The 23,717-nt window shown below is 46.9% G+C and overlaps 1 non-coding gene across 1 annotated transcript; it reads right to left on the reverse strand.

The window, feature by feature from the left end:
* Positions 1 to 20,198: 20,198 nt before the first annotated feature.
* Trnat-ugu (transfer RNA threonine (anticodon UGU)) lies at positions 20,199 to 20,272 on the reverse strand. Its single transcript has one exon. It is a non-coding gene; the product is annotated as a tRNA-Thr (tRNA).
* Positions 20,273 to 23,717: the final 3,445 nt, after the last annotated feature.

The following is a 23,717-nucleotide window of genomic DNA, read 5'->3' on the forward strand; positions in this document are numbered from 1 at the left end:
CGTAGTCATCATCGGAGGGCGTAATGTGACCAACTCTAGTTCGAAGTATTCGTAGTCAATGTGTATTATTGTTGACCTCGATTTTATTCGCCGCTGGATTTGGTTTGCCTATTGTGGCTCCCCATTCGGATTCGGGGCCGGATTCGATTGCTTGTAGGTATTTCTTCCCTGATTAAATTGTGTCTGGTTTCCCTGGCAGTATTGCCACTGTGGATTCTGTAAATTCCTATTCATACTGAACCATGACTGATGATTTGGCGGTAGCCTCCACTGACTTCTATTGTTATGATCATTCCAGTTACATTACTGTATTTGAAATAATGAGAGTGATACATATCATCATTCCTACGTCTCCTTTTATGATTCGGAGAGCTGCCGCTGGCCGCACGAGGCACTGGCATCGGCGCAGCCTGCTGTGTGTCATCAAACGCGGGACACGCGTCGTGTGCTCCCCTGTCATTGTTGCCGTTATACTGCGTCCGAGTAGGCGTAGCCTGTCCTCCGGCCACACCACTACAGTAGCAATTATGTTTATTATTGCGATCAGCAGGCTCAATAACTTCGTTTATAAGGTCAATAACATCGAGAACCGCCAAAATTATTCTAGTTTAGTTTCTTAGACCTTTACCAATTTTTCTGTAATGTGAAATGGAAGCTTTTTCAAAATATCTAGAGCATCACTAAGAGACACGAGTTCATCCCAGAAACGAGTCTTATTTACGTACTTCTCGAATTATTTTCATAACTTTCCCTGCCTGGTGTTGTATGGCTCGCGACTAAATACTTGTTTTCCTCCACACACTGAAACCAATATTTCACAAAAAATGCATTTTCAAATTGTGCTAATGTGTGACAGCTCTCTGTCGTCTCGGATGCCCAAAGCGTGGCCTCAACTTATACAGGGTGAGGCAAATGAAAGTGGCCCAGAGAACAGAGTTCATGGGTACAAAGAAGCGCAGCAGAAGAAAGGAAATACACAACCAACCTGACTATAGCAGATGTTGAAAGTGACCACCATTCATCTCGGGCACTTTTGGATTCTGGTCAGCGTGTCACTGAAGGCGGATCGAAGCTGGAATGCTGGAATTGCTCCAGTCTCATGCGAAATGTTCTGCTGCAGTTCTTGAAGACTGTGACGGCTGTTGTGATACACCTTAGACTTGAAGGCTCCCCACTCCAAGTAATCACACTCTGATAGATCAGGTGACCTGGATGGCCAGCGGGCCGCGCCTAGACAGCAAGTCCAGGTGGAGTATTAGTCCGCATGATCGATGTGATATGCCAGTCTGTTGCGACAGGCATCGGGTTGATTTGGTAAGACTCTGAAGCACTTCATGACGAACTGCAGCCACATTTTCTGTTTCGGAATGTTTTTGGATTTGTTCAAAACAGATCCTGTCTGACACCATTTTCGGGCAAAGAGTTGCATGGCTCTCTTTGCTGGCATTTTGACACCATTAAACTTCTCAGTAACCAACTGACCACACCCTTTCCAAGAATTTGTTGTCACGTAACTTTCCACAACGAACACCAGCTGCTCCACTGTGAGTGCCATCGTCCCCTTTGCACTGCTCCACTCACACTGACACAGCCCACACCGCGCTCTGAACCGGTGTGGATCACGTTGTCGCAGTACACATGGTGTGCGCGTCACGGGGTGTGGTTATATGTACACACTGAGGTCTAACCGTATACAGTCGTCAGGGCCACTTTTATTTGCCTCGCCCTGTATAAAACCTAGTACATTCTGGATCTTTTGTTGCTCAGACCAAGCTTTAGGCAACACACTTTTAAAAGCTTTTGCGAAAATAACTATGGACAGATTTTTTTCTGGGATGAGCACCTGGAATTGGCGGTGTTTTAGAAGATTTTCTTCTAATACAACTGATGAAACTGTGGTGTTCGCCCCCACATCTCGTGTAACTGCGTTTCGTGGTACTATGTTTGTTCTAGCAGCTGCTCCTTGTGTACACACATTTGCAAGAGAATTTGGACTATGACAGTCACCATTACTCTTACCTTTATAGCTACTATAGTTCGTTGTTTGCATCTTAATGTTATTCCATTCTTCTAATTTCTCTGATTGTGTTCCTATTTGTTATGCACATGATCCTTCCACTTAGGTAGATCCTATCTAAGCAATGGCGTAGCTTGCCTTAGACGGGTCCTGTATCAATATTCGTCAAGTGGCCCTCTTAGCCGACTGTGGTAGAGCTCAAATGGAGGGTAAAGATTTTTCACAAAAGAAACAGAAACTCTCATTTGGAATAAAATAAATATTTATTGGTTAGGTATAGGTTACATAGGTAAATAATTATTTACAATTAATGCTCCTAGGAGTCAAGTTAGCCAAACAATTAAAATATATACTTTTCTCGCCTTTTTTTGGCAAACTTACTTTTTAAATCATCCATAGTTGAATAGATATTCTGCCTCTGTAGACAGCACTGACAAGTCTGGAAGCGGTCGTTGGTTCATAGAAGTCCTAAGATAGTTTTCAATCAGTTCTGATTTCGAAAACCTTCTTTCAGCTGTTGCAGTTGCAACAGGAAGGGTCAAAAATAGAAACAAGCTGTTATTACCTCCGGAAAACTGGATGCGAGCCTATTGAATTTAATCCGTAATAGTTCCGTGAGTTTCTTAATGGAATGGATTTTCTTAATATCAGCTTTTAAGCACATTTTCAAATAAATTACTTGTTCACACAGAATAAATGACGTGTCTTTACTGTATTTAGCAGCCAATTTTCCCGCTTTCTTTTTTATTATTTCATTTGAAAATGGTGAGAGTTTCTCCTGTTGTAACACTTCATTTGTATTCCTAAGGTTACAGAGGCTTTGAAATCTTTGTCTAGTTCGAGAAATTAATATATCTAAACAGCAATAGTACACACTGACTTTGAAGTACGATTCCGGGTCTGAAATTCTCTCATCTTCTGATAACTTATCAAAATTTCGCTTCGTCATCTTCCGTCTTTTATTCCTGAAGACTTGCGACAGCAAACGCATTCTTAGTACATGACTCATATTCTATAACCAATGTATAGTATGGTAACTGCCTGGACTGCAGAAAGAGAACAAACATTTCAATGACCGGACGGACAGTTCACAATGCTGCGGAAAAAAATGAAATTAAGTGTCCCGAGAGAGTTTTGAACACGGCCCGCCCATCTAAAGGCCAATCACCGTGAACACTTAACCACAACGCCGCGGCTGTTTACTTTCGCACAATACTGCACTTGTTAAACTAGGACCGTGCACTGTTTCTATTTTGCTTTTTTTCACAGTTCAGAACAATTTCTTCCTGCTTTCATATTCGATCTGTGTTCGGTTTTTGACAGGCTATGCACTGGACCATCTTACAACTAAATCTGAGAAGGGAAGCGATGGGGAATTTCTCTTGTGAAAATCATAAGGGCCTAAAGCACATCACCGTCGATAGTGAAATTGTAGCATATATTCATGCTTTTGAAATCTGTTGATCTTACGGTGAGACAGGTTTATCTGTGCTGTAGGTCCATATTGCATATGCGAAAATTCACGAAACGCTATTAACACTGGTTTCTCTGATATTCTCTTAAACGTGGGATCGACGGCGGTGTGCTTTAGGCCCTTATGGATCTCGGCGCCTCATCTGTATTCTAGTCAAGTGACCATGTTGCTAGACATTACTACTTAAGTTTAAACATTTCCACAAACGGCACTTAGTGTTTTGAGTTCGTTGTTTAATGTGCGGTAATCGGTTTTTGTGTGCAGTATAAACATTAAGCATATTGAATCGATTTTAAATGCTAACAGAAAAGTAAAGCTGTGAGAACAGGTCGTGAGTCGTGCTTGGGTAGCTCAGACGGTAGAGCACTTGCCCGGTCCGGCACACAGCTTTAATCTGCCAGGAAGATTCATATGAGCCCACACTCCGCTGCAGAATGAAAATCTCATTCTGGGAAGAGAAAAGTAAGTTACCAGGCGAAGTTAGCCGCAAAGGAACTAGAGCTTCCGAGAACATACCCTTTGACTGAGAGAGTGGCGAAATCAAATAAGATTGACTACAAGCGAACGAGGAAAGTGTACAGTCAGCACAAGTTGTTGTGTGGGTGCACCATAAGAATATTCGATTTTCAGCGTGGAAGTAAATTCGTAAACGAATACATCTCTTAGCGACATTTGTCCGAAAAAATGGAAAAGCACGAAAACTCCCACTTACACAAAAATATGAAATGGAGAGTTGCGAAAGCTTACACATTGTTTCGTTATTACCCTAAACTGTACTTAATTACGTACAAAATAACAAAATTTCACAAAAACAATTCTTTCTTTTGTCAGGTAAGTTATGCATCATCATTATTATTGTTATTATTATTGGCAGTGGCTGTAAATGTATAAATGTATTGATAAGCACAACTGTTATATAGCAGATGCTGTGAATTTCATAGTCCCAAATTTATCTGAATCTGAAAATACGTGAACACCCACAATGTATACTCACGAGCCGCAGCTGGTTAATCTGGCACATGGATTCGATCCAGATCTGGCATGCTCCCTGTCTCGTAAGTTGGTGACCCGCGCGTTACGTCAGATGAGCGGGTTAAATATCACACGTTTCTCAGCTCCAGTTCACTGCTTCTAAATTTTTTTCTGAAGATTGGTCATTACATGACGAACAAATCTCTCTAGTATCATGGAAGTTAGCCCTTGATGGCTTAACACATGTCCTACCACCCAGCCCCTTCTACAGTACCTGTCAGTGTATTTTATGCGTTCCTTTCTTCCCCGTTTCTGTGGCTAATCTTCTTATTCCCTGCCTTATAAATGTATCAAATTTTCAGCATCCTCTATAGCACATCTAAAGCGCATCGATTCTCTTCTTCCCACAGTCCATGATTCACTACAATACAATGCTGTATTCCAAACACACATTATCAGAAATTTCTTCCTCAAACTAAGAACGATGTTCGATATTAGCAGACTTTCCTTATCCAGGAATGACCTCTTTGCCTGTGCTAATCTACACTCCTGGAAATTGAAATAAGAACACCGTGAATTCATTGTCCCAGGAAGGGAAACTTTATTGACACATTCCTGGGGTCAGATACATCACATGATCACACTGACAGAACCACAGGCACATAGACACAGGCAACAGAGCATGCACAATGTCGGCACTAGTACAGTGTATATCCACCTTTCGCAGCAATGCAGGCTGCTATTCTCCCATGGAGACGATCGTAGAGATGCTGGATGTAGTCCTGTGGAACGGCTTGCCATGCCATTTCCACCTGGCGCCTCAGTTGGACCAGCGTTCGCGCTGGACGTGCAGACCGCGTGAGACGACGCTTCATCCAGTCCCACACATGCTCAATGGGGGACAGATCCGGAGATCTTGCTGGCCAGGGTAGTTGACTTACACCTTCTAGAGCACGTTGGGTGGCACGGGATACATGCGGACGTGCATTGTCCTGTTGGAACAGCAAGTTCCCTTGCCGGTCTAGGAATGGTAGAACGATGGGTTCGATGACGGTTTGGATGTACCGTGCACTATTCAGTGTCCCCTCGACGATCACCAGTGGTGTACGGCCAGTGTAGGAGATCCCTCCCCACACCATGATGCCGGGTGTTGGCCCTGTGTGCCTCGGTCGTATGCAGTCCTGATTGTGGCGCTCACCTGCACGGCGCCAAACACGCATACGACCATCATTGGCACCAAGGCAGAAGCGACTCTCATCGCTGAAGACGACACGTCTCCATTCGTCCCTCCATTCACGCCTGTCGCGACACCACTGGAGGCGGGCTGCACGATGTTGGGGCGTGAGCGGAAGACGGCCTAACGGTGTGCGGGACCGTAGCCCAGCTTCATGGAGACGGTTGCGAATGGTCCTCGCCGATACCCCAGGAGCAACAGTGTCCCTAAATTGCTGGGAAGTGGCGGTGCGGTCCCCTACGGCACTGCGTAGGATACTACGCTTGGCGTGCATCCGTGCGTCGCTGCGGTCCGGTCCCAGGTCGACGGGCACGTGCACCTTCCGCCGACCACTGGCGACAACATCGATGTACTGTGGAGACCTCACGCCCCACGTGTTGAGCAATTCGGCGGTACGTCCACCCGGCCTCCCGCATGCCCACTATACGCCCTCGCTCAAAGTCCGTCAACTGCACATACGGTTCACGTCCACGCTGTCGCGGCATGCTACCAGTGTTAAAGACTGCGATGGAGCTCCGTATGCCACGGCAAACTGGCTGACACTGACGGCGGCGGTGCACAAATGCTGCGCAGCTAGCGCCATTCGACGGCCAACACCGCGGTTCCTGGTGTGTCCGCTGTGCCGTGCGTGTGATCATTGCTTGTACAGCCCTCTCGCAGTGTCCGGAGCAAGTATGGTGGGTCTGACACACCGGTGTCAATGTGTTCTTTTTTCCATTTCCAGGAGTGTACTTTCTTTGTTTCGACGCTCATATCTTATTTTGCTTCCAAGATAGGAGAATTTTTAACTTCGTCTACTTCGTGGTCCCCAATTTTAGTTAATTTTATCGCTAATCTCATTACGTTCACCTCCCTTCAGTTTAATCTCAATCCATATTCTGTACTCATTATACTGTTCATTCCATTCAACAGATCTTGTAATTCTTCACTTTCACTGAGAATAGCAAAGTCACCTCCGGTTATTATCGCCGATATTGTTTCACACTGCATTTCAATCCCACACTTAAACCTTTCTTTCATTTCTATGTTTGCTACTTCGATGTATAGGTTGAACAGTGTTACATCCCTGCCTTACACCCTATTTAAATCGAACATTTCGTTCTTGTTCTTCCATTCTTATTGTTCTCTCTTTGTTCTTGTACATATTGCATGTTATCCGTCTTTCTCTATAGCTTACACCTATTTTACTCAGAATTTTTAACGTCATGCACCATTTTACATAACCGAACGCGTTTTCCGGGTCGACAAATCTTATGATAGTTTCTTGATGATCCTAAAGTCTCACTTCCATTGCCGGCCGGAGTGGCCGTGCGGTTCTGGACGCTACATTCTGGAACCGGGCTACCGCTACGGTCGCAGGTTCGAATCCTGCCTCGGGCATGGACGTGTGTGATGTCCTTAGGTTAGTTAGGTTTAAGTAGTTCTAAGTTCTAGGGGACTGAACACCTCAGAAGTAAAGTCCCATAGTGCTCAGAGCCATTTGAACCGTTTTTTACTATTCTTGTGAGCAACTTGGATGCATGGGCCATTAAACTGATTGTATGGGAGGTCTCGTTCTTACCTGCCCTTGCTCTTTTCGGGTTTGGGTGGGTGATATTTTTCCAAACGTCTGATGTTATGTCTCCAATTTCATAGATTCTACACATCAAATTGGACAGTCACTTGGTTGCCACTTATCCCAATTATTTGAGGAATTCGAAGGAATGTTATCTGTATCTTCTACCGCATTTGGTCATAGTCTTTCAAAGTACTATTTAACTCTGACCACGTCTTCCATGCAGACTCCCATTTCTTCTTCAGTCACGTTATCAGACAAATCCGCTCCGTCGTAGAAGCCTTCAATGTGCTCTTTCCAGCTATCCACCTTCTTCTGCGCTTAACAGTAGAATTCCCATTGCACTCTTGATGTTTATGGCCTTGCTCTTGTTTTAACCCAAGGTATATAGTGGGAACATTGACTTTTTCAATTAGGTTTCCACTACAAGAAATTTGAGTAACATCACCATCAGATCGAGTGTTACTTGACTAGAGTGCTTTTAGTGTCTTGTACACACTTATCGGGCGAAGCAACTTGCGAACCTATGAAAATACGTTGCCTGATCCATAAAGTGGAACACCCAGAAGACATGGTGGTATGTTAGTGTTACTGTATATACATACACACCCTAGGCGTGTATGGAAATTTGCAATTCTCTGTGACAGATAAAACAGCGGCCAGAATGCATCAGCGTTTTCCGTGTTTAGTTCTGTCACCATTTCTAGTAGAGAATAACATGGGACACTGAGATGCAACCTAGGCGTGTGAGACAGCGTTATCAGCACCTGACAAAGTTCGAATGGGGCCTCAATGTGTGTCTCCGTTTGACCACTTAGTCAAATCGAGCAATATCCAGATTTATAGGGCATTCGGATGTGACAATGACCCAGTGTTGGACTGCTTGGGAATGTGTGGGAAGGCATACTCGTCGTCAAGTTTCCGACCATGTCTGACCGCTACAAGTGAGGATCGCTGTATTGTGCACCGACCACGCCGTAACCCCTTCACCTCTGTGACTGCCATACGAGAATAAGAAGTGGACTCTCCGCAATGTGCTGTGTCGTCTTGCACCATCAATGTGAGACTATCAGAATGTGTAGCCTGCCGTAACACCGCATCACAAATAGCTTAGTTTGGAGTGGTGCAATAATCGGGAAGCATGGACGGTTGATTAACAGCGTCGCATTTTGTTCAACGATGGCTCCCAGTTCTGGCCCACACCAGACGGCTTTCGTCGAAGAGTATGACGACGGCCTGGGGAGAGGTCCCAGTCTTTAATGTCTTGCAGAGCCAGAGCTGTGTAATGGCCGGCGTCTCGCTGTGGCGAACCATTGGGTACGAATTTAAGTCAGGGCTGGCAGAGACTGCGGGAACTTTGATGGGAAAATGGTACGTCACAAACAGGCAGCGTCCTCATGTGTTAACCCTCATGCAACAGTATCTGGCGCCATTTTTCAACAGGACGATGCTCGTCGACACATGACATGTGTCTCTACGGAGTGTGTGCACTGTTGTGAGGTACTCCCATGACCATAAGATCCTCAGATGAGTCCCCAATAGAACTTGTGTGGAATCGGATGGAATGTCAACTTCAGCACAGTGCCAGTAACCATTAAACCAAGAACCAGCTACAGCAGTTGTCTGCCTGCTTGCTTCGGGAGAGGAAACACCGGCTTTGTGACACCCTTCCAAACCGAGTCATGCATTCAGATCACATGTTGTGCAACGTCATATTGATAAGTGAGCTCATACTGCCAAATTCTTCGACAATGTACTCGATTTCGTAAGCACTGAAATAACATCACGTTACCTTTCAACTCGTGAAGTTATTTTGTTCTCTCCTCCTCTACCAGGTGTTTCACTTTTTTTGTCGGCCAGTGTAGAACACTAAAGAGAGTTTCCCCTAAAGTAGTTTAATGTTAAAATGTCGGCACTGGGGAAGATGAAGGAATGATTATAGTTACAGAGGAGGGAAAAGAGGCGGGATTTGATCATATCGCCAGCAAATATTTTGTTTGCTGTTTTGAAATTTAATCCGTCGCCCGATGTGAGTTTAAAAAGTTGCAATGAAGCACTGATGAACGCATATACCGCTGGATGCTTGTGATGCTTCTCATACAACTCTGCTCTCCTTGTCGACTCTTCTGTCTGTGTCTCTAAGGACCTCCTAATGACACATCTATGTGCAGTCTGGCAGTACGCTTTTGAAAAACGTCCTTCACGCCTAACGAGGATAATTAGAAACCTCCAGAGGGTTTAGGTTCGTTTTTGCTGTGGGTAATCTAGATCCACTTTTTGCTGACTCTCGCCCCCCCCCCCCCCCTGAGAATTAAAGCTGTGGAACCATAGCGGTACAGAGCAGAGGCGCGTTTGCTACGGCAGTGACCGGCTAACGATTTTGTACACAGGAAAAATGACAGAAGAGAAATACCGTATGCATCGACAATAGTTACTAACTAACGGGCTACAAAGGCGCTCAAATACATTATGCTCTGTCCCATTTTCTGATGCGCCATACCTGTAAGATTCTACCTATAAGGTTCCACACAAGATAAGCGAAAGAACTTGCTCCTCATCTAACAGCAGGCGGTCTTATGTTGCAGGAGAAACGAAGCGTTCTAAATGATTGGAAAAATGCGCACCTCATTCCCGTTTTCAAGAAGGGTTGTGGATGGGTCGCACACAATTACAGGCGTATAACGCTGGCGTCAGACTGTTGTAGAATGTTAGCTATTACGACCTTTCTGGAGGCTGAAAGCATTCTCTGTAACAATCAACATGGATCCTGAAAACGATTGGGTGAAATCGTGATCGTTGATGCCATGTTCAAATCAAATGGTTCAAATGGCTCTGAGCACTGTGGGACTCAACTGCTGTGGTCATAAGTCCCCTAGAACTTAGAACTACTTAAACCTAACTAACCTAAGGACATCACACACATCCATGCCCGAGGCAGGATTCGAACCTGCGACCGTAGCGGTCGTGCGGTTCCAGACTGTAGCGCCTTTAACCGCTCGGCCACTCCGGCCGGCGATGCCATGTTCCTTGACTTTCGGAAAGCGTTCGATACAGCCGCACGCTATCGCCTAATGAATAAAATACCAACGTACGGAATATGCTGCATGTTCATTCTTAACGGCGATATAAACGTGCATGACCCACGAGACTGTTGTAGGACCATTACTATTCATAATTTACTCTGCGCAACACAATTAGAGGGTCACTTTTTTAAAAAACCGTAATTGTCTCCATCGTGACGCATAAGTTTGAAATTAGGCTCAAAGGTGTTTACAACCATCCTCTGTAATAGAGTGAAAGAGCGGCAGCCTGTGACGTCACCCTCGCACTAGGTGACGCTTCAAACAGCAAGGTGCCGACACTTGCGAGAAAGGACCACAGCTCAGAACTTCAAGTGTAAGGTAAGTTAATGATGTCACAATGCCCATATTTCACCGCTGTCCTGCCCAACGCCACGGTGTGTACGTGTCACACGACCCGAGGATCGTCACACCCTCTCTCACTGACGTTCCACCCCTCTCTCGACAACTCTGCGATGGAGGTCAGAACCGCGACTTCCAGCTTTTGAATCACATAGTTCTCTTACGGGAGGCCGAGCAAAGAATTTCAGACACACCGCCGATCGGGATCGGCACAGAAGGTCGCAGTGGTCGGTATAACAGTCGTCAGTTGATTCCCACACATTTCGCGGCCGGAGACGACAGTTCGCAGTGCGATGGGCAACAGGACGTAGTGCTTGACAAAATTTGACACTGCTGACACCCGCACACCTCCCCCCCCCCTCCTCCCCTCCGCACCACCACCGCCACCCAGACGATTCCGTACTTCTCTAAGGATATCGTGGGCGTGGGCGTGATCCCACCCCTTTGGAGTGTAGCACGACTAGAATATTTACTCTGGTGCACAGGGTGGAACCACTAGGAACCGTTAACAACCATTCGGCAAAACTTGGAACGCACTCCAAAGCAGCAAAGGGTCCTAATGCTTTTCCATCCCTCTTGTTTCGGACCCTCCTGCGGCGTGGCCTTGGGAAGTTTCGACATTGACAGGTGCGTGATTAAAACATATAAAATTAAATTTAGAACAGTCAAATAAATATATATTCATTGGAAGAATGCTTATGAATAACTTTACACAAACTTTTGTTCCACTGACACTCGAATATTGCTCATTGGTCTGGAACCTTTGCAATATAGTATTGATAGAGGAAATACGTGGTACACTCACATTAATGTGAGTACCTTTCAAAAACTTGAATAACAACCTTTTGCTGCACAGACGTGCAAAAAGAGAGTCAGTGAGTTCCTGGAAGGTACCGGCATGGCTGTGGAGTCATACTGCCTGTAATACTGTGGCCAGCTGCGCAAGGTTTCTCGGTTGAGGACCCAGCCGATCGAGGTGTTCCCGCAGATCCACGATTTGGTTTAAATCTAGAGATTTTGGTGACCAGGGGAATATGGTAACCTCGTCGTGGTGCTCCTCGAGCTACGCACATACACTACCAGCTGTGTGACATGTCGCATTGCCCTGCTTGCAGAAGCCATCGTGCCGAGGCAAAACAAACTACATATAAAGGTGGACATGGTCCCGAAGGACAAACACGAACTTTCGTTGATCCATTGGTTCAAATGCCTCTGAGCACTATGGGACTTAACTGCTGAGGTCATCAGTCCCCTAGAACTTAGAACTACTTAAACCTAACTAACCTAAGGACATCACACACATACATGCCCGAGGCCGGATTCGAACCTGCGACCGTAACGGTCGCGCGGTTCCAGACTGTAGCGCCTAGAACCTCTCGGCCACCCCGGCCGGCAGATCCATTGGTCCTTCTTTAATGATGAGAACAGCAAGAGAATGCCACAAAAACATTCCCCAGACCACAACGATCCCTCCTCCTTCTGGCGATTTTTGCAGGGCTGTACATGCCAAAATCTATATGCCAAACTCCATCTGTTCGATGGAGCACGAAACGTGATTCATCTGAAAAGGCCATCTGACGCCACTCAGAGGACGTCGAGTTGCGGTATTGGCGAGCAAATACCAGCCTTCGTCGCCAATTACCAGCAGTCAGCACGACAGGTACCTGCTACAGAGGTCCACACGCAGTAATTTTCGTTGAACAGTCATTGAGAAGGCACTGTTGGTAGCTCCTAGGTTCATCTGGGCACTCAGTTGCTCAACAGTTGCACGCCCGTTCGTCCGTACACATCTCCACAGCTGACGTTCAGTTCTGCATTCTGTGGTGCACCTCAGTTGCCTCAGTACCCCTTCTGCACAACGACATTTTTCTATGTACGGTATGTTTTAACCACAGCAGCAGGCTAATAATTTACAGACTTAGCCCTTTCGGAAATGGTTTCACCCTTGCCCTGAAAGGCAATCATCATGCCCTTTTGGATGTCAGTTAAATCGTTCGGTTTCCGCACTACGACAACGACTGCACTGTTTGCCGCTCCCCCCCCCCCCCCCCCCCCCCCTGCTGCTGCTGCCTGACAGGGACAGATGAGCCCCTGTGGGTCGGTGGAGTCTAAGCCGGTAGGCTCTTCCTCCAAACTGACGGAGCGTGTGATGTGGCCTGACTTCATGTGTGATGTCCTGTGAGTCTGCTGGGACGGTGTTCTGGACGTGCTGGCAACTCAGTGGTTGCGAAGCAGGTGGGGCCATCTGGTTGCGTTAATACGCTGCACCCGGTGGCCCAGGGCTCGAAGGAGCGGGTTTTTGGACTGCGCGGACTTTTCGTAAAAGAGCCGTGCAGCCTGACGAAACCGGTCTCGAACAGTAGGGATGTTGGAGATTCGGTCAAGGTCGTCCGACGGGAAGTCCCGAGGGAGGTGCAATGCCAGACGTAGAATCCGGTTCCGAAGGCGTTGCAGGCGATCGACGTGGGTCGCTGCAGCATTGCCCCAAACCACAGCGGCGTAGTCGATAAGCGGACGTATAAGCGTAAGATAGAGCGCAACACCCAGCTCTGGCGGGAGCGCAGGTGTCGGATTGAGTCATTCTACCCCTGACCTTTTAGACGATGTCGTCGATATTGTGTATCCACGTGAGCCTTCTATCCAGCGTCACACCCAGGTACTTAGCGGTATTGCCCCAAGGTACGGCGGTTCCCCTGATGGTGATCTGCGGTAGGTCGGCTGGGATATGCTTCTTGGTGATGAGGAGGGCTTGCGTCTTAGCGCCATTGAAGCTGAGGCGCCACCTCCTGGCCCACTGACTAAGTGTGTCAGCCGCTGCCTGCATGCGTCGTTGGAGCAGAGCTGCGTTCATGCTGCGCGTGTACATCGCCGTATCATCCGCGTAGAGGGCGAGGCGGACCCTGTCCATTCGCGGCATGTCTGCGGTATACAGAATGTACAGTATGGGGCCGAGGACGGAGCCTTGGAGAACTCCAGCCCTAACTCGGCGGCGCTTCGACAGGTCCTCCGTGCGTACATGAAAGCTTCTGTCGGCGAGGTGAGATTTTAAGAGACGGACATGCGGCAGGGGCACACCGAGGTCCAGGAGCTTCAAGAGAAGCCCCTTATGCCATACAGAATCGAACGCCCGTGAAACATCCAGGAAGATGGCTCCGAAATATTCCCGCCGTTCGATGGCATCAAGGGCTTCTTCAACGAGGCGAAGCAGTTGGTGCGGTGTTGCGTGTCCAGGGCGAAAACCACATTGTTCGTCCGGTAGTAGACATTCTTCCCTGATGTGACGCAGGAGGCGGCAGAGATACAGCCTTTCAAAGACTTTGCTGACAGCTGGCAGCAAACTGATGGGCCTGTAGCTGCTCGGGAGACGAGGGCCCTTCCCAGGCTTGCGGATGGGGATGACCTCGGCGTGTTTCCACTCCTGAGGATAGCAGCCAGTGCGTAGGATGCTGTTGAAAAGGCGAGCCAGGTGTTCAGCGGCTGCCGGTGGCATTCGTCGTAGCATTTCATTTGTAATCTGGTCAGGGCCGCCTGCCTTGCGCGTGTTGAGCCGTCGAAGTTGATCGGAGACTTCATCAGCATCCACCTCGTCGATACGTTCGTCACCCTTAGGGGCAGCGAGGAACACCGGGAGACGTTGAGCAACCAGGCGAACGTGATCCGCATCCATGGGGTCCATGACGGGCTGGAAATTTTGTTCAAAAACGTCAGCAATGGCGTTGGCTTTGTCCACTGGGCTGCTGACGATGTTTCGACCAACTTGTAACGGCGGAATCTTCTGACGCCGGCGGAGGAAGAGTTGTGTGGCTTTCCAGGCGGTACCATCCTCAACCCGAAGAGTGACCAGGCGGTTGGACCATTCCTGATGGCGGTGTTGAGAGCCCTCTTCGTCGCTGCGTTGCGCGTCAGCTGCCATTCACGAAAGAGGCGGTTTTTGGCAGTTACCGCCTCCATGAGATGCGGTGGTTGTTGCCGGGATCGGTCAGGGGGGCCAGATCGCGGCCGCGGCGTCGCTCGGAGTACCGCTTGTAGAGTACAGTCGTGGAAGAATCGGGCACAGCCATTAACCCCAACATCGCCTGCGTCAGGTGTGTCACGGAGACCCTCTTCCAAAAGCGCCTGATACTGGTTCCAGTTGGTGTTCCTGCGGGATGCCTCTCCGCGTCACTGGCTTGGCATCGACGTCGATGTCAAATATAACTGGGACGTGATCCGAAGATAAGGCAGTGCGGGTGCTGGCGAAGATAACATTGGGCACCCCCTTGGCCACCGCAATGTCGAGCACGTTCAGAGGCCCACTGTTGTTGGGAAAGTGGGTGGGTTCGTGAGGTCCGAGGATGACGGCGTTCCACCGCTGGGCCGCTCGGAGAAGTTTGCGTCCGTGGTTGTTTGGTGACACGGGAATGCCATTCGGTGTGCTTAGCGTTAAAGTCACCACCAGCAAAGACCTTTCCAGGTAATACCAGCAAAGCTTCAACGTCCTGGAGGAGTAACTATCGGCCAGGCGGACGGTAGACAGCAACAAACATGATGCGCCCATGCGAGGTGTTGACAGCTACAGCAGTGGCCTCCATCGCTTGGAGCTGCGGAAGAGGAACTTGATGGTGCACCAGGGAAGTCCGGACGTAGACTGCAGTGCCACCGCCATGAGTTGGCCTGTCGGTCCGGTAACACACGTAGTTGGCAGCCCGGACATGGACACCAGGCTCGAGAAAAGTCTCGGAAACCAGGCAAATGTCGACGGCCTCATCCCGCAGCAGCTGTCGAAATTCGCCATCTTGGGTGCGGATGCCCTGGGCATTCCACACGCAGACAGTGACGCCTCATTGACTACGGGCCATGTTGGGAGGCCAGCGGTCCGGTGGAGAGTGCCTGAACGGCTGCACTGACAGCGGCAATGAGTTGCCATGGGATATCTTTGAGAAGCTCCCGAAGTTCTTGCAAGAGGAGCTTCATTTCGGCCATGCTGGAATCGGCCGCCTGGGATGGGACAGTTGCAGCTCGTGAGTGTTGAGCCGGGGTCGCCACGACGTCAGCCTGTCGTCCCTGTTGGGAGTGGTCGTGTTGGCCCTGGTCTGCACCCTGCTGCTGTGCAGAGCGCCGCGCTGATGGTCGCGCTGCGGCCCGTGGACGGCGGTCCATCTCGGTGTTGGTAGCTGGTGCAACAGTGGCCGGCTTCGGCGCAGGTACGGAGGTCTGCGGGGAGGAGCCAGACGTGCACTGTTCGCCGCATCTTGCATATGTGCTTTACATACCCTCCACTGCTAGTGCTGCCATCTGCTGTTAGCGAGTGGTTACTGCACCTTGACGTAGAACATAGGCGGTTGTCACATTAATGTGGTTGGACCGTGTATCATCGAAGGAAGACCAGAGCGTTTCATCGCAATTTCGTCTACCAAGCGGAAAAAAGTTCAGACGCTTCAACACTAGTGTTGTGCGTAACAAAGTCCATCAGTATATTCATTCCTGCGCCGTACTAGTATATATCGCGAAAATAAAATGAAGGTAATAACTGAGAGATCTGAGCTCATACGGAGGCTTATTATCAATCGTCCTTCACTCGACTATTCGCAACTCGAACATAAAAGTGGGAAAATGATAGTAGTACGCAAAGTAACCTCTACCAATAACGTGGATTGTGGAGTATAATAGACGTAGATGTTTTAGATGCAGGTCGGAGCATCTGAAGAAGGCAAACAAACGAATATGGCACTCCATAGAATATAGCATGCCAGTGTTCACTTCCTGGGAGTGATCTTTGTAAGAGGGCGCGGCTAGTGCTGGGTGACAACGACTAACTCGGCCCACGGAAATCGGATGTTGAGTATATTCCGTACAACATTTAAGTCTGGCACAATGTAGACAGCATTCCTGATACAGTGTACAGAAAGGCGTGACAGACACATCCACATTTGAATCAACCCGCTCTCAGCAAATCAGAACGATCCGAGAGAATGGGTAGATGCGGAGCGTCATGCGGTGCCGGGCCACTCTGGATACAGCACGCGCCCTCCGGCCAGGGGAGGTCTCCTGCAACAAGCGGATACAGGAGAAGGCACAGATCAAGATTGCTGCTGCCACAGTACGGACGAAGACAGAAACAGATTCTCTCACACCATCCTTTACAGAACCTATGATGATGAAAAGGTATAGCAGATGGCTGGATGGCACTGAGAGACTGATGAATGTCTGATGTAAGAAGCGTAAACAGACATTAATAACCATTTGAAAAAAGTCACATTTCAGAATTAACGTGTGCTCTTGGTAGCAGCATCGTTTATGAGACGTGGTACTTACGGAAGGCAGGAAAAGTTGTGTACGGGACCTAATCAGTTACCGTTGGTTGCGCAGTAAACACATACACTTCATTTCGGGAAATAATTTTTTGAAAACAACCATTTTTTTAAAAAATTACTAACACAAGCTACACTGAGGGCTGAAGGCCTTATTAAGAAAGAATTCAAATTATTCATCGGCTGAAGGCCACGAGCAATACTTCAGAACAATTAACCGCTGAAGGCCTGAATTACAAATGAGGAAGACCACTACACGTTGAAAAATACCAAAATAACTTTTAAAACAATCTTTTTTTAAAAAAATGACTAACACAAGCTAGACTCACGGCTGAAGGCCTTATTAAGAGGAATTCAAATTATTTGTCGGCTGAAGGCCATAAGCAATAGGAATAATTTAATCAAAATATTTTTAAACAATTGACACAATCAGACCAAATAAAAAAGGGAGAGATCCACAGACAGTGATCCAAAGGATCGACCTGAGAAAAGTCCCTACAGCTGCGTAAGTGGTGAGACAGGCAGCTAAGAGTTAGGCTCACCTAACGGTATGGCAACTCAAACTGGGAACTGATTAAACGCCGATCAATACTCTTACCAAATCCGCCTAACGTGTGATAACCACTACAACGATGGAATAATTCAAGCGAGGGCAAAGTGACAGGCAGCACTGCGTCTTCAGAATCCGGTGTTTAAAACATCGAAAGGCAGAAGCAACCACTACAAGCGAGGTGGGCAAAGAAACGACAGTCCACACCGCAATCAAGGAGGCTGTCGAACTACGCGTCACGCCGGGCAGCATCGGCAAGACGAGGAAAACTACACTGCCGCAAAAATACGCTAACTTCCAGGGCAGGTAACTGGGGCGTTCATGTCCACTAGGCAGTAAAATACCGCTGGTTGCATTTCACTAACACAAAATTAAAAAATTAATAACAGGCAGTAGAAGACGCTTAATAGATTCCGCCAACTCGACACGCTCCACTTGCTGCTGTTCGTCTCATGGTGACCGTCGACCAGCAATGCACAAACAAACGGCGTGATCAAAAATAGTGGAGGTTTCACTACTGGATTAATGTTCATTCAACTCAACGTGCTGGATCCGGTGGACAACGAGGTTGTGGCCCTCACAACTACAGCTCCTCGATCCGGCATTGCCTGCGTGCCACCAGCGGTCCCGGCATGCCCTAGAGCTATCGGACCTGTCCGCTACTTCGTCCCAACCGAACTACCGACACACACGACCCGGAAAACACTTCATGTCCTTCCAAAGATAGTACGGGTAATAAAGGCTGCTGCTGCCCCTCGCGGACAGACAACGCTAGCCAACGTAATGGCGCCAGTAAACAGAAGAAGAAAATGAGACGCCACCATCCCTATTACACGATGCCCACCTACCAACGGCACCAACAAGAGCCGCACACGGCTCAGTTTAACCAGCCATCATCAGTTAATGTGAGTATTAGTCGGATCAACTATTTCTTACTGTGGTGCCAAAAACAAAATAAAACGCCATCCTGTATCACTGAAACAGTGATGCAAGATTGATTTTTATTCTATTTTGACCTTACAGTAAGAACTCGTACCATTATAAGAAGCCAGCTTGCAGAGCGAGATGCAATGGTTACTGCTTTGACAGCACACAGTGGCTAACCGATCGGGCGAGGAACACAGGTAGATTGGTATCTGGACACCAAGTGCGGAGTTTTCCCAGAGGTTCGAGCGTGCACGCTTGGCTGAATAGTCGGGAAGACTCAATGGCAGCTAAGACGTACGATATAAAAGTTTAATTTTATATCTTCAACGAAACTACCTTACAGAACCGACAAACATCATACACAAAGACCAAGTACACGTACACCAAAGTAGTCAGAGCTATAGCACGAGCTCATTGCAATTTCAACAGAATTCTAGAATAAATACGTGTTCCAGACACTTTAATGTGACCGTCCCCTATGTTCCACTTCAACGCGCAATAACCGCTCCTAGATGACATGTGGCGTCACTAGCAGTAGAGGCTGTATAAAGCATGTCGGTGGGACGCGCTCAGCACAGTCGTTGTCGTAATGCGAAAACGGAACGATTTCTCTGACGTCCAAAAGGGCATGACCATTGGCTTTCAGACCAAGGGTAAAAGCATTTTCGACACGGCTAAGTTTGTAAACTGTTCGCGTGCCGCTGTTGAAGTATACCGTGCATGGCAAAAGACGCTATCAAACCTCTGCAGCAGGCACCCGGTTCATGCACCCAATGACTACTGATCGGTGATGAAGGCTGGAATTTGCAAGCCAATACCGCAGCTGGACGTCCAGTGAGTGGCGACTGGTGCCCTTTACAGAAGAATCACGTTTTATGCTTTACCTGCAGATATGACGTATGCAGCACTGCATCAATCGTCGGGAGGGCCCAGGCCGCAGGTGGGAGTATTGTGGTCTGTGGAATTTCGTGACGTTCGCTAGGTGATCTCGTCATTCTGGAAGACACAATGGGCCAACACACATATGCGTCTATCCTTAGGGACGATGTCCGACCCCTACATGCGTTTTGTTTCTCTTCACACTGTGGCATCTGCCAGCAGGACAATGCAACGTGTCACACCTCTCCCAGCACGGAGCACGGTTTGTAGAGCACAGGGATGAGTTTACCTTACTCCACTGGCCACCAAACCCACCCAGTCGAGAATCTGTGGGACTACCTCGAACGCGCTCTTCACGCCACGGATCCTCAACTGTGGGATCTTGCGCAGCTGGCGACAGCACTGGAGTGGGCATGGCTCCACATCCCTTTTGGTGCCTTTCAGAACCTCACTGACTATCTAGACGCACGTCCACGCTGCAAAGGTGGTTATTCTGACTTCTGACAGGTGGTCACGATGTATTAAGAACGTTAGAATTGTTTTAATAACAATAGATTATATTATTAATATCAACTGAACCACTGGAGCGATCTGATCATCTGGAGTGTAAAATGAAATCTGACGGCATCGGTAAATACCACAATAATTTTCAAATCATGCATGTGTACAAAGAAATACTCCGTCTTCAGTTCACAAGTGGCCCATCGGGACCATCCGACCGCCGTGTCAACCTCAGTTGAGGATGTGGATAGGAGGGGTGTGTGGTCAGCAGACCGCGCTCTCCCAGTCGTTATGATGGTATAAATGATGACTAACTAACAACCTCAGCTGTCGACAGGTGTTGTTGATATACCTCGATGTGGACAGCTGAAAATGTGTGCCCCGACCGGGACTCGAACCCGGGATCTCCTACTTACATGGCAGATGCTCTATCCATCTGAGCCACCGAGGACACAGATGAATAGCGCGACTGCAGGGACTTACCCCTTGCACGCTTCCCGTGAAACTCACATTCCCAACTGTCCACAATTCTAAATATGTACTGTACCTTATAGACATTTGCCCACCCACTCATTACTCGCGCACGCTTTGGCGATTCCCGTAAGAGTATGATGGTATTCTTGACCGAAGCCGCTACTATTCGGTCGAGTAGCCCCTCAATTGACATCACGAGGCTGAGTGCACCCCGAAAAATGGCAACAGCGCACGGCGGCCTGGATGGTCACCCATCCAAGTGCCGACCACGCCCGACAGCGCTTAACTTCGGTGATCTCACGTGAGCCGGGGTATCCACCGCGGCAACGCACAAAGAAATACAGAAGAGTTAATTGAAAGTTTATATGCGGATGTGCCAGTACTACAAATCTTCCACAGTTACACATAGTATGAAGGCAACAGTAGTACTAGACTCATCTAATCTTGCTGGTGAATAAGTTTCCTCAGTTTACCATTTGAGATGCTACCCGCCTCCGTAGGCAAGGTCGCTAACACACGCCACTCTAATGAGACTCGACTCGAATGTAGGATGTTTCCACCAAAGAAGAGGCCAATGTGTGTGGAGGGAGAACACTCTTTCCAGTGGCAGTTGAACCGACCTCGTGGGACATACTAGCCAACAATGCTATACTACAATTACGTTTTTATTCAACATGCTTTGACTGATTAGTTATGTAAATAACCACTAATAAAAATAGTATAAAACCGCCACGGAGGTGCGAACTGTAATGAATAAAACATGAAATTGAAAGATAATCTAAAGAGCAGGAGGAGACTCATTCCTCAAACTAGTCATACATATTTATAAATTTAAATATTTTTATCCTATTGCAAAACTGTATACAGCTATTCTTTGTGAATTTTGTTAATAACTTGTTTAATACTGTGTTGGTTTTCAATAAAAGGTAACAAAAGGATTGCAATAATTAGAAGAGTACTCCAGTATCCTATATGTATGTCCAAACAGATATAAATTTGAATGGTCGTCGTTATTTAAGTGCCTAACGGGCGTTACAGAAAGTATTTGAGGATGAACTGTAGGATGTGCGTGCTCTTTGGTCTTTTGCTGGTTTGTGGTCATTATGCTTTGCTCGGGCACTGTCGGTGCGTTGGCCGAGAGTAGAGTTCAGCCTAGCAGCTGCGTGAATTACGAACTTTTAACTTTTTGTTGGAGTAATTTTGCGAGCGTGAATTACATTCCTCAACTTTTCACTGGATTTGGAATAGTTTTGTGAGCGCAAGTTACGTACTTTAGCTTTTAACTGTACTTAGACTTTTTGAATGTGTTTTGGTGATTGGTTTTGATCGACATTACAAACTTTTTTTTGCAGGAGTTGAGGCAGCTGTAAACTGTTATTATTATCTGCAGTTGATGTTAATATTCGTGTGTAATATATTCGTTAAACATTGTCGCAATGGTTAGTTAGGACAACACACATTAGTTTATGTCGTGATTGACAGCAGGAAACTGTTTGAGTGTTTGCTGTTGATTTTCGTAAATTGATGTGCAATTAAACGAACTCTGCTTAAACATGTTTCTGTATTCGATGCTCTACTCTCTCTACATATATTAATTACGTTCTAACTGCTGCTTTTTCCATTTTAATCTACAATTTATATTAGGCCACCATTGACACATGTGTGAATATTTTTCGGTAAACATTTTCAACTATAATCCTCTGGTTTTGTCAACATCATTAATCCTACAGAATTTATCCAACCATTTCGCTTATGGTACGTGACTGAACCCTATGATAGCGTAACGACTGAAGCCGAAAATTAGATTCTGGATTGTGAGATTTAAAACTTTCCCGGGGTACATATTGTTCCAAAAAATTTCGGGAGAACTGCCGGATGTTTGTAACTTACTGCGACAATATTTCGGCGCAGAATCTTCTGGTCATCTTCAGGCGATACTGGCGAAAACGCACTGAGCTCTTGTATGTAAGGCCCCGCCGGCAAATGCGTCGAGGATTCACTTGGCGTTGCTCGTGCTATACTTGAGCACGTTCGATTCTGCTGCTCCTAGCGCCCTCCGTGGTGAAAACTCGCCGCATCGAAATCAGTTCGATTGTCTTCCCGCGGTTCCATCACAGAACTACGCCGGCTACGGAGGACTCGAAGTTTTTCAACGATTGGATTCCATGCCGAATTCGATTGAAATTTCCACGGATTCATTAATAACAGAACTCCAAAAGTTAAACGTATGGGCCACAATTTTGTCTCACTGTAATTCATGACATGACCAGCGGAAATACAGTGTTCGGCGATGACAGACTGACAAGACTGAAAAAGGCGAGTATGCCGCTGATGTTCAACAATTAGATTCTGCACAGTAAGCGTCGTTTGCCCTATGTAAGATTTGCCGCATTCACACGGAATCCTGTAAACACCAGCCTTGCGCAGCTCTAGGTCGTCTTTGACAGAACGCAACAGCGACAAAATTTTTGCAGGAGGCCCAAAGATTGCTTTCACTTTATATTTTCTTAGTATTCTGCCTATTTGCGATGAAATATTACCAGTATATGATAAATGGGCCGTCGTTTTGAAGGCCTCTTCCTCTTCTTTGCTCCGTCGTTCACAGGTCTGCAGGGCTCTCTCCGCTTGCTGGGATGAATACCCATTCTTCAGAAATACAGTCTGCAGGTGCTCCAGTTCAGTTTGCAAACTATCGGTGTCAGAAATGACGGGCTCGGTGAATCAATGGCTTCAAAACACCCATCGTTTGCCCCGGATGGTGGCAAATAGCGGCTTGCAAGTAAAGGTCCGTGTGAGTGGGCTTTCTATATACTGAGTGAATAAGTGTGCCATTGCTCTTACGTCACACCAAGATGTCTAAAAACGGCAGGTAACCCTCTTTCTCCAAGACCATAGTAAATTTTATGTTTTCGTGTATGGAGTTCAGATGTTGTAGGAACTCTCGCAGACGATCCAAACCATGAGGCCAAACTATAAAACTATCATCAACATATCGTCAAAATACTGTTGGTTTAAAAGTGGGTGAGGCGAGTGCTCCCTCCTCAAAATCTTCCATATGTTTTCTGCAAGAGATAATTAAAAAACCCAATTTCAGCAGGATACTCGACATATCTAGAACAGTTAATACTAGTTTGAAGGTATAAAATATAATCTAACAATATATTGTTTACCACAAATTTTATGCTCTGGTAATATCCTTTTATGATACTAGTGACGATAAAAGTGACCTGTATTTCAATAAATCATAATTTCTGTTGTACAACAGATTTTTAAATAAATGACATTCAAAATGATAGTGGAGGTATATAGTATAATTATTAATAGCTGACAAATTTCATAAACAAATAAATGTTAATCGTAACATTTAACAAAACATTAATATATCAACCTATGCTTCATTCACTTATTAAGTTGATGAAAAA

The sequence above is a fragment of the Schistocerca cancellata genome, chromosome 2 (genome assembly GCF_023864275.1).
Source record: "Schistocerca cancellata isolate TAMUIC-IGC-003103 chromosome 2, iqSchCanc2.1, whole genome shotgun sequence".
Taxonomy (NCBI): Eukaryota; Metazoa; Arthropoda; class Insecta; order Orthoptera; family Acrididae; genus Schistocerca; species Schistocerca cancellata.